General features: G+C 40.2%; 1 non-coding gene across 1 annotated transcript; it reads left to right on the top strand.

Moving 5' to 3' along the window:
- The first annotated feature begins 8,337 nt into the window (after window positions 1-8,337).
- Window positions 8,338-8,445, top strand: LOC112804491 (small nucleolar RNA R71). Its single transcript, XR_003203105.1, has one exon. It is a non-coding gene; the product is annotated as a small nucleolar RNA R71 (small nucleolar RNA).
- Window positions 8,446-10,627: the final 2,182 nt, after the last annotated feature.

The raw sequence follows: 10,627 nt of genomic DNA, 5'->3' as shown, positions 1-10,627 counted from the left end.
GAACGCCAGAAACAAGCAACATTCTGGTGCTGAACGCCAGGAATGTGCCTAGAGAAGAAAAGCTGGCGCTGAACGCCAGTAACAAGCATGAAACTGGCGTTCAACGCCAGAAACATGCTTTACATGGGCGTTGAATGCCCAGAACGTGCACCAATGGGCGTTTAAACGCCAGAATGGTGTGTAAAGGCATTTTACATGCCTATTTAGTGTAGGGATGGAATTCCTTGACACCTCAGGATCTGTGGACCCCACAGGATCACCTCAGGATCTGTGGACCCCACAGGATCCCCACCTACTATATTCCCACCTTACCTCCTAATCCTATTTTTGTGATTTGTATTCCCCATGTCATACTTCCCAACACTCTTCACCAATCACCTCAATTCCTCTTCCCAATCACCCCCTTCACCACTCACATCCATCCACTCTTCCCCATAAACCCCACCTACCTTCCAAAATTCAAAACCATTTTCCCACCCATTCCCACCCTAAATGGCCGAACAAACACTACCCCCTCTCCCTATATATACCCTTCCATTCTACTTCATTTTCACACAACACAACTCCTTCTTCTTCACCTAGGCCGAACCTACATCTCTTCCCCTCTACCATATTTTCTTCTTCTTCTTCTTCTTCTTCTTCTTCTTCTTCTTCTTCTCTTCTTTCTTCTATTGCTCGAGGACGAGCAATATTTTAAGTTTGGTGTGGTCAAAGCACAATCTTTTTTGTTTTTCACTACCATCAATGGCACCTAAGGCCGGAGAATCCTCTAGAAAACGAAAAGGAAAGACAAAAGCTTCCACCTCCGAGTCATGGGAGATGGAAAGGTTCATCTCCAAAAGCCATCAAGACCACTTCTATGATGTTGTGGCAAAGAAGAAGGTGATCCCTGAGGTCCCTTTCAAGCTCAAGAAAAATGAGTATCCGGAGATCCGACATGAGATTCGAAGAAGAGGTTGGGAAGTCATAACCAACCCCATGCAACAAGTCGGAATCTTAATGGTTCAAGAGTTCTATGCCAGTGCGTGGATCACTAGGAACCATGATCAAAGTATGAACCCGAATCCAAAGAATTATCTCACAATGGTTCGGGGGAAATACTTAGATTTTAGTCCAGAAAATGTGAGGTTGGCGTTTCACTTGCCCATGATGCAAGAAGATGAACGCCCCTACACTAGAAGGGTCAACTTTAATCAAAGGTTGGACCAAGTCCTAATGGACATATGTGTGGAAGGAGCTCAATGGAGAATAGACTCCAAAGGCAAGCCAGTTCAACTAAGAAGACTGGACCTCAAGCCTGTGGCTAGAGGATGGTTGGAGTTCATTCAACGTTCCATCATTCCTACTAGCAACCGATCTGAAGTTACTGTGGATCGGGCCATCATGATTCATAGCATCATGATTGGAGAGGAAGTAGAAGTTCATGAGGTCATCTCCAATGAAATCTACAAAATAGCCGATAAGTCCTCCACCATGGCACGGCTAGCTTTTCCTCACCTTATTTGCCATCTATGTTACTCAGCTGGAGCTATCATAGAAGGAGACATCCCCATTGAAGAGGATAAGGCCATCACCAAGAAGAGGATGGAGCAAGCAAGAGAAACTCTCCACGAATCTCAAGAGATGCATGAGGAAGCTCATCATCAAGAAATCCCTGAGAAGCCTCAAGGGATGCACTTTCCTCCCAATAACTATTGGGAACAACTCAACACCTCCTTAGAAGATTTGAGCCACAATGTGGAACAATTAAGGGTGGAACATCATGAGCACTCAATCATTCTCCATGAAATAAGAGAAGATCAAAGAGCAATGAGGGAGGAGCAACAAAGGCAAGGAAGGGATATAGAAGAGCTTAAGGACATTGTTGATCCTTCAAGAAGAAGACGCCACTAAAGGTGGATTCATTCCTTGTTCTTTATTTCTTTCTATTTTCGGTTTTTAAATGTTGTGTTTATCTATGTTTTGTGTCTCTACTTCATGATCATTAGTATGTAGTAACTATGTCTTAAAGCTATGAATAAAATCCATTAATCCTTCACCTCTCTTAAATGAAAAATGTTTTAATTCAAAAGAACAAGAAGTACATGAATTTCGAATTTATCCTTGAATTTAGTTTAATTATATTGATGTGGTGACAATACTTTTTGTTTTCTGAATGAATGCTTGAACAGTGCATATTTTTGATCTTGTTGTTTATGAATGTTAAAATTGTTGGCTCTTGAAAGAATGCTGAACAAAGAGAAATGTTATTGATGATCTGAAAAATCATGAAATTGATTCTTGAAGCAAGAAAAAGCAGTGAAAAAGAAAGCTTGCGAAAAAAAGAAAAAAAATGGCGAAAAAATATATAGAAAGAAAAAGAAAAAGTAAGCAGAAAATGCCAATAGCCCTTAAAACCAAAAGGCAAGGGTAAAAAGGATCCAAGGCTTTGAGCATCAATGGATAAGAGGGCCCAAGGAAATAAAATCCAGGCCTAAGCAGCTAAATCAAGCTGTCCCTAACCATGTGCTTGTGTCATGAAGGTCCAAGTGAAAAGCTTGAGACTGAGTGATTAAAGTCGTGATCCAAAGCAAAAAGAGTGTGCTTAAGAGCTCTGGACACCTCTAACTGGGGACTCTAGCAAAGCTGAGTCACAATCTGAAAAGGTTCACCCAGTTATGTGTCTGTGGCATTTATGTATCCGGTGGTAATACTAGAAAACAAAATGCTTAAGGCCACGGCCAAGACTCATAAGTAGCTGTGTTCAAGAATCAACATGCTTAACTAGGAAAGTCAATAAACACTATCCGAAATTCTAAGTTCCTAGAGAAGCCAATCATTCTAAACTTCAAGGGAAAAAGTGAGATGCCAAAACTGTTCAGAAGCAAAAAGCTACAAGTCCCGCTCATCTAATTAGAATTAGTATTCATTGATATTTTAAAATTTATAGTATATTCTCTTCTTTTTATCCTAATTGATTTTCAGTTGCTTGGGGACAAGCAACAATTTAAGTTTGGTGTTGTGATGAGCGGATAATTTATACGCTTTTTGGCATTGTTTTTAGGTAGTTTTTAGTAAGTTCAAGCTACTTTTAGGGATATTTTCTTTAGTTTTTATGTTAAATTCACATTTCTGGACTTCACTACGAGTTTGTATGTTTTTCTGTGATTTCAGGTAATTTCTGGCTGAAATTGAGGGATTTGAGTAAAACTCTGAAAAAGGCTGACAAAAGGACTGCTGATGCTGTTGGAATCTGACCTCCCTGCACTCGAAATGGATTTTCTGGAGCTACAGAACTCCAATTGGCGCGCTCTCAACGGCGTTGGAAAGTAGACATCTAGAGCTTTCCAGCAATATATAATAGTCCATACTTTATTCGGAAATTGACGACATAACTTGGCGTTGAACGCCAAGTACATGCTGCTGTCTGGAGTTAAACGCCAGAAAAACGTCATGATCCGGAGTTGAACGCCCAAAACACATTATAACTTGGAGTTCAACTCCAAGAAAAGCCTCAGCTCGTGGATAGATCAAGCTCAGCCCAAGCATACACCAAGTGGGCCCCGGAAGTGGATTTATGCATCAAAAACTTACTCATGTAAACCCTAGTAGCTAGTCTAGTATAAATAGGATAAGTTACTATTGTATTAGACATCTTTTGACAGTTTAATCTTTTGACTATTCGGTCTCTTGATCACTCAGGAGGCTGGCCATTCGGCCATGCCTGAACCTTTTACTTATGTATTTTCAACAGTGGAGTTTCTACACACCATAGATTAAGGGTGTGGAGCTCTGCTGTACCTCAAGTTTCAATACAATTATTATTACTTTCTATTCAATTCTCTTCTATCCTTATTCCAAGATATACGTTATACTTAACTTTGATGAATGTGATGATCTGTGACACTCATCATCATTCTCACCTATGAACGCGCGTGATTGACAACCACTTCCGTTCTACTTTAGGCAGGGCGCATATCTCTTAGATTCCTCAATAGAATCTTCGTGGTATAAGTTAGATAGATGGCGGCATTCATGAGAATCCGGAAAGTCTAAACCTTGTCTATGGTATTCCGAGTAGGATTCTGTGATTGAATGACTATGACGAGCTTCAAACTCCTGAAGGTTGGGCGTGATGACAAGCGCAAAAGAATCAAGGGATTCTATTCCAACCTGATTGAGAACCGACAGATGATTAGCCGTGCTGTGACAGAGCATAGGAATGTTTTCACTAAGAGGATGGGATGTAGCCATTGACAACGGTGATGCCCTACATACAGCTTGCCATGGAAAGGAGTAGGAAGGATTGGATGAATGTAATAAGAAAATAGAGATACGAGAGGAGCACAACATCTTCACACACTTATCTGAAATTCCCACTATTGCTTTACATAAGTATTTCTATCCCTTTTATTTTCTTTTTATTATTAATTTTTGAACTCATCATAAACCAATTTAATCTGTCTAACTGAGATTTACAAGGTGACCATAGCTTGCTTCATACCAACAATCTCTGTGGGATCGACCCTTACTCACGTAAGGTATTACTTGGATGACCCAGTACACTTGCTGGTTAAGTTGAACGTAGTTGTGATCACACATGCCAAAGAGCCATTAAATAAATCTCATACAAAGAGGGCACAATTTCGTCCACCATTTAGTAAGGAGAGAGAATGCTGAAAACTAGGGTTTTGGTTAAGTTATGTTGGGCCAAGGGCCCACTTTGGGTCCGATTGGCCCGGTTTGGCCCGTTCGGTCCAATCTTAGTCCGAATTCTAAAAAATTGGTACCCAAATTCTCGTCTCAATTTCCTCTATCATATTAAGCCATAAAAATCACATTTTGGGCTTTCTAGAATAAATTCTCATTTATGGGTTAATTCACCATTAATTAACCGGGTTTTACAAAGTGCATCCCTTGAGGCATCTCAGGGATTTCATGGTGAGTGGGATCTCTTGTTTGCTCCATCCTTTTCTTAGTGATGGGCTTGTCTTCATCAATGAGGATGTCTCCCTCTATGTTAACTCCAACTGAATTACAGAGGTGACAAATGAGATGAGGGAAGGCTAACCTTGCCAAGGTAGAGGACTTGTCCGCCACCTTATAAAGTTCTTGGGATATAACCTCATGAACTTCTACTTCCTCTCCAATCATGATAGCCCGGTCTATAGTAACTTCAGACCGATTGCTAGTGGGAATGATTGAGCGTTGGATAAACTCCAACCATCCCCTAGCCACGGGCTTGAGGTCATGCCTTCTCAGTTGAACCGGCTTCCCTCTTGAATCTCTCTTCCATTGAGCGCCCTCTTCACAAATGTCTCTGAGGACTTGGTCCAGCATTTGATCAAAGTTGACCCTTCTAGTGTAAGGGTGTTCATCTCCTTGCATCATGGGCAAGTTGAATGCCAACCTTACATTTTCCAGACTAAAATCTAAGCATTTCCAACGAACCATTGTAAGCCAATTCTTTGGGTCCGGGTTCACACTTTGATCATGGTTCTTGGTGATCCATGCATTGGCATAGAACTCTTTAACCATTAAGATTCTGACTTGTTGAATGGGGTTAGTAAGAACTTCCCAACCTCTTCTTCGGATCTCATGTCGGATCTCCGGATATTCACTCTTTTTGAGTTTGAAAGGGACCTCGGGGATCACCTTCTTCATGGCCACAACTTCATAGAAGTGGTCTTGATGCACCCTTGAGATGAATCTCTCCATCTCCCGTGACTCGGAGGTGGAAGCTTTTGCCTTCCCTTTCCTCTTTCTAGAGGTTTCTCCGGCCTTAGATGCCATAAATGGTTATGGAAAAACAAAAAGCAATGCTTTTACCACACCAAACTTAGAAGGTTTGCTCGTCCTCGAGCAAAAGAAGAAAGAAGAGAGTAGAAGAAGAAGAAATAGAGGAGATGGAGGTGGCTTTATTTTTCGGCCAAGGGGGAGAAGTAGTGTGTAAGTTGTGTGAAAATGAAGGAGTGAAGATGCGTTTATATAGGGGTGGAAAGAGGGGTAAGGTTCGGCCATTATGGGTGGGTTTGGGAGGGAAAGTGGTTTAAATTTGAATGATGAGGTTGGTGGGGATTTATGAAGGATGGATGTGAGTGGTGAAGAGAATGGTGGGATTTGATAGGTGAGGGGTTTTTGGGGAAGAGGTGTTGAAGTGATTGGTGAATGGGTGAAGAAAAGAGAGAGTGGTGGGGCAGGTGGGGATCCTGTGGGGTCCACAGATCCTGAGGTGTCAAGGATAATTCATCCCTGCACCAAGTGGCGAGCAAAAATGCTCCTTCTGCCAATCCTAGCGTTAAACACCGGGCTGGTGCCCATTTCTGGCGTTTAACGCCAGCTTCTTGCCTTTTCCTGGCATTAAACGCCAGTCTGGTGTCCCTTTCTGGCGTTAAACGCCAGAATGGTACCAGACTGGGCGTTAAACGCCTATTTGCTGTCTTCACTGGCGTTTAAATGCCAACAAGCTTTCCTCCATGGTGTGCTATTTTTCTTTCTATTTTTCATTCTGTTTTTTCTTTTTTTCAATTGATTTTGTGACTTGCCATGATCATCAACCTATAGAAAACATAAAATAACGAAAGGAAAATAGATAAATATAACATTGGGTTGCCTCTCAACAAGCGCTTCTTTAATGACATTAGCTTGACAGTGGGCGCTCATGGAGCCTCACAGATACTCAGAGCAATGTTGGAACCTCCCAACACCAAACTTAGAGTTTGAATGTGGGGGTTTAACACCAAACTTAGAATTTGGTTGTGGCCTCCCAACACCAAACTTAGTGTTTGACTGTGGGGGCTCTGTTTGACTCTATTTTGAGAGAAGCTCTTCATGCTTCCTCTCCATGGTTACAGAGGGATATCCTTGAGCCTTAAACACAAGAGATTCTTCATTCACTTGAATGATCAATTCTTCTCTGTCAACCTCAATCACAGCCTTTGCTGTGGCTAGGAAGGGTCTGCCAAGGATGATGGATTCATCCATGCACTTCCCAGTCTCTAGGACTATGAAATCAGCAGGGATGTAATGGTCTTTAATCTTTACCAGAACATCCTCTACAAGTCCAAAAGCTTGTTTTCTTGAATTGTCTACCATCTCTAGTGAGATTCTTGCAGTTTGTACCTCAAAGATCCCTAGCTTCTCCATTACAGAGAGAGGCATGAGGTTTATGCTTGACCCTAGGTCACACAGAGCCTTCTTGAAGGTCATGGTGCCTACTGTACAAGGTATTGAGAACTTCCCAGGGTCCTGTCTCTTTTGAGGTAATCTCTGCCTAGTCAAGTCATCCAGTTCTTTGGTGAGCAAATGGGGTTCATCCTCCCAAGTCTCATTACCAAATAACTTGTCATTTAGCTTCATGATTGCTCCAAGGTACTTAGCAACTTGCTCTTCAGTGACATCTTCGTCCTCTTCAGAGGAAGAATACTCATCAGAGCTCATGAATGGCAGAAGTAAATCCAATGGAATCTTTATGGTCTCAGTGTGAGCCTCAGATTCCCATGGTTCCTCATTAGGGAACTCATTGGAGGCCAGTGGACGTCCATTGAGGCCTTCCTTAGTGGTGCTCACTGCCTCTTTCTCCTCTCCAAGTTCGGCCATGTTGATGGCCTTGCACTCTCCTTTTGGATTCTCTTCTGTATTGCTTGGAAGAGTACTAGGAGGGAGTTCAATAACTTTCTTACTCAGCTGACCCACTTGTGCCTCCAAGTTTCTAATGGAGGATCTTATTTCAGTCATAAAACTTTGAGTGGTTTTGATTAGATCAGAGACCATGGTTGCAAAGTCAGAGTGGCTCTGCTTAGAATTATCTGTCTGTTGCTGAGAAGATGATGGAAAAGGCCTGCTATTGCTAAACCTGTTTCTTCCACCATTATTGTTGTTGAAACCTTGTTGAGGTCTCTGTTGATCCTTCCATGAGAGATTTAGATGATTTCTCCATAAAGGATTATAGGTGTTTCCATAGGGTTCTCCCATGTAATTCACCTCTTCCATTGATGGGTTCTCAGGATCATAAACTTCTTCTTCAGATGAAGCATCCTTAGTACTGCTTGGTGCATCTTGCATTCCAGACAGACTTTGAGAAATCATATTGACTTGCTGAGTCAATATTTTGTTCTGAGCCAATATGGCATTCAGAGTATCAATCTCAAGAACTCCTTTCTTTTGATTCGTCCCATTGTTCACAGGATTCCTTTCAGAAGTGTACATGAATTGGTTATTTGCAACCATTTCAATGAGTTCTTGAGCTTCTGCAGGCGTCTTCTTCAGATGAAGAGATCCTCCAGCAGAGCTGTCCAATGACATCTTGGACAGTTCAGACAGACCATCATAGAAGATACCTATGATGCTCCATTCAGAAAGCATGTCAGAAGGACACTTTCTGATCAATTGTTTGTATCTTTCCCAAGCTTCATAGAGGGATTCACCTTCCTTTTGTCTGAAGGTTTGGACTTCCACTCTAAGCTTACTCAATTTTTGAGGTGGAAAGAACTTTGCCAAGAAGGCATTGACTAGCTTTTCCCAAGAGTTCAGGCTTTCTTTGGGTTGTGAGTCCAATCATATCCTAGCTCTGTCTCTTATAGCAAAAGGGAATAGCATAACTCTGTAGACCTCAGAGTCAACCCCATTGGTCTTGACAGTGTCACAGATTTGCAAGAATTCAGCTAAAAACTGATGAGGATCTTCCAATGAAAGTCCATGGAACTTGCAATTCTGTTGCATTAGAGAAACTAATTGAGGCTTAAGCTCAAAGTTGTTTGCTCCAATGGCAGGGATAGAGATTCTTCTCCCATAGAAGTCGGGAGTAGGTGCAGTAAAGTCACCCAGCACCTTCCTTGCATTGTTGGCATTGTTGTTGTGTTCGGCTGCCATGGGTTCTTCTTCTTTGAAGATTTCTGTTTGGTCCTCTACAGAGAGTTGTGCTTTAGCTTCTCTTAGCTTTCGCTTCAAGATCCTTTCAGGTTCAGGGTCAGCCTCAACAAGAATGCTTTTGTCTTTGCTCCTGCTCATATGAAAGAGAAGAGAACAAGAAAATATGGAATCCTCTATGTCACAGTATAGAGATTCTTTGAAATGTCAGAGGAAAAGAAGAATAGAAGGAGAAGGTAGAAGAATTCGAACTTATCAAGAGAGATAGAGTTCGAATTGTGCATTGAGGAGGAGTGTTAGTCCATAAATAGAAGGATGTGAGAAGAGGGGAAGAAATTTTTGAAAATTAAAGTGAATTGATTAAAAGAAATTTTGAGAAATGGTAATTGATTTTCGAAAACTAAGATTGAGAAAGAAATTAAGTGATTTTGAAAAAGATTTTGAAATTAGAAATCAAAAAGATATGATTGAAAACTATTTTGAAAAAGATGTGATTAAAAATATATGATTGAAAAGTTATGGTTTTAAAAAGATATGATTGAAAAGATATGATTGAAAAACAATTTAAAAAGATTTGATTTTTAAAATTAATGGCTTGGCTAACAAGAAAAGATATGATTCAAACGTTAAACCTTTCTCAACAGATAAGGCAACATACTTGACATGTTGAATCAAATCATTAATTGTTAGCAAGTATTTTTGAAAAATGGAAAGAAATTGATTTTGAATATAAATGATTGAAAATATGTGATTTGAAAAAGATTTGATTTTGAAAAATTATGGAAACTTGAAAAAAATTTGAATTAAAAACAAAATCTTCCCCCTTGTGCCATCCTGGCGTTAAACGCCCAGAATGGTATCCATTCTGACGTTTAACGCCCAAAATGCTACCCTTTTGGGCGTTAAACACCCAGCCAGGTGCCCTGGCTGGCATTTAGACGCCAGTTTTCCTTCTTCACTGGGCATTTTGAACGCCCAGCTTTTTCTGTGTGATTCCTCTGCTGTATGTTTTGAATCTTCAATTCTCTGTATTATTGACTAGAAAAGACACACTTTTGAAAATTTTTTGGATTTTTAATTATGAGGAATAATCAAAATGCAACTAAAATCAAATAATGCATGCAAGACACCAAACTTAGAAGTTTGTATACTACTGACACTAACAAATTGAGAATGCATATGAGAAACAACAAAACACACAAAACAAGAGAATTTAAAGATCAGAGCAAGTAAATCATCAAGAACAACTTGAAGATCAATGAAGACACATGAATGAATTCGAAAAATGCAAGAAGAATAGAAACATGCAATTGACACCAAACTTAAAATGAGACACTAGACTCAAACAAGAGACATAAAATATTTTTGGTTTTTATGATTTTGTAATTTTTTGGATTTTTTGAAAATTGAGTGGAAAAGAAAATAAAGAGATTCAAAATTTTTAATAAGAATTCCAGGAATCATGCAATGTTAGTCTAAAGCTTTAGTCTAAAGAAATTAGACATGGCTAGCCAAGCTTCAGCAAGACATTGCATTCAAGAGCTAAATTGATGAGAATCAATCAGCTTTAGTGATGATAAGAACATCACCATGAAACTCTAGAATTCATTCTTAAAAATTCTGAAGAAAAATACCTAATCTAAGCAACAAGATGAACCGTCAGTTGTCCAAACTCGAACAATCCCCGGCAACAGCGCCAAAAACTTGGTGCACGAAATTGTGATCATCAATGGCGCCATCAACATGGTACGCTCAATTGCAATCTCAACTCTTTATCACA

Source organism: Arachis hypogaea, chromosome 5 (assembly GCF_003086295.3).
Source record: "Arachis hypogaea cultivar Tifrunner chromosome 5, arahy.Tifrunner.gnm2.J5K5, whole genome shotgun sequence".
In the NCBI taxonomy this organism is placed as follows: Eukaryota; Viridiplantae; Streptophyta; class Magnoliopsida; order Fabales; family Fabaceae; genus Arachis; species Arachis hypogaea.
The sequence above is the reverse complement of the archived record's forward strand: the minus strand, read 5'-3'. Positions and strand labels throughout refer to the sequence as shown.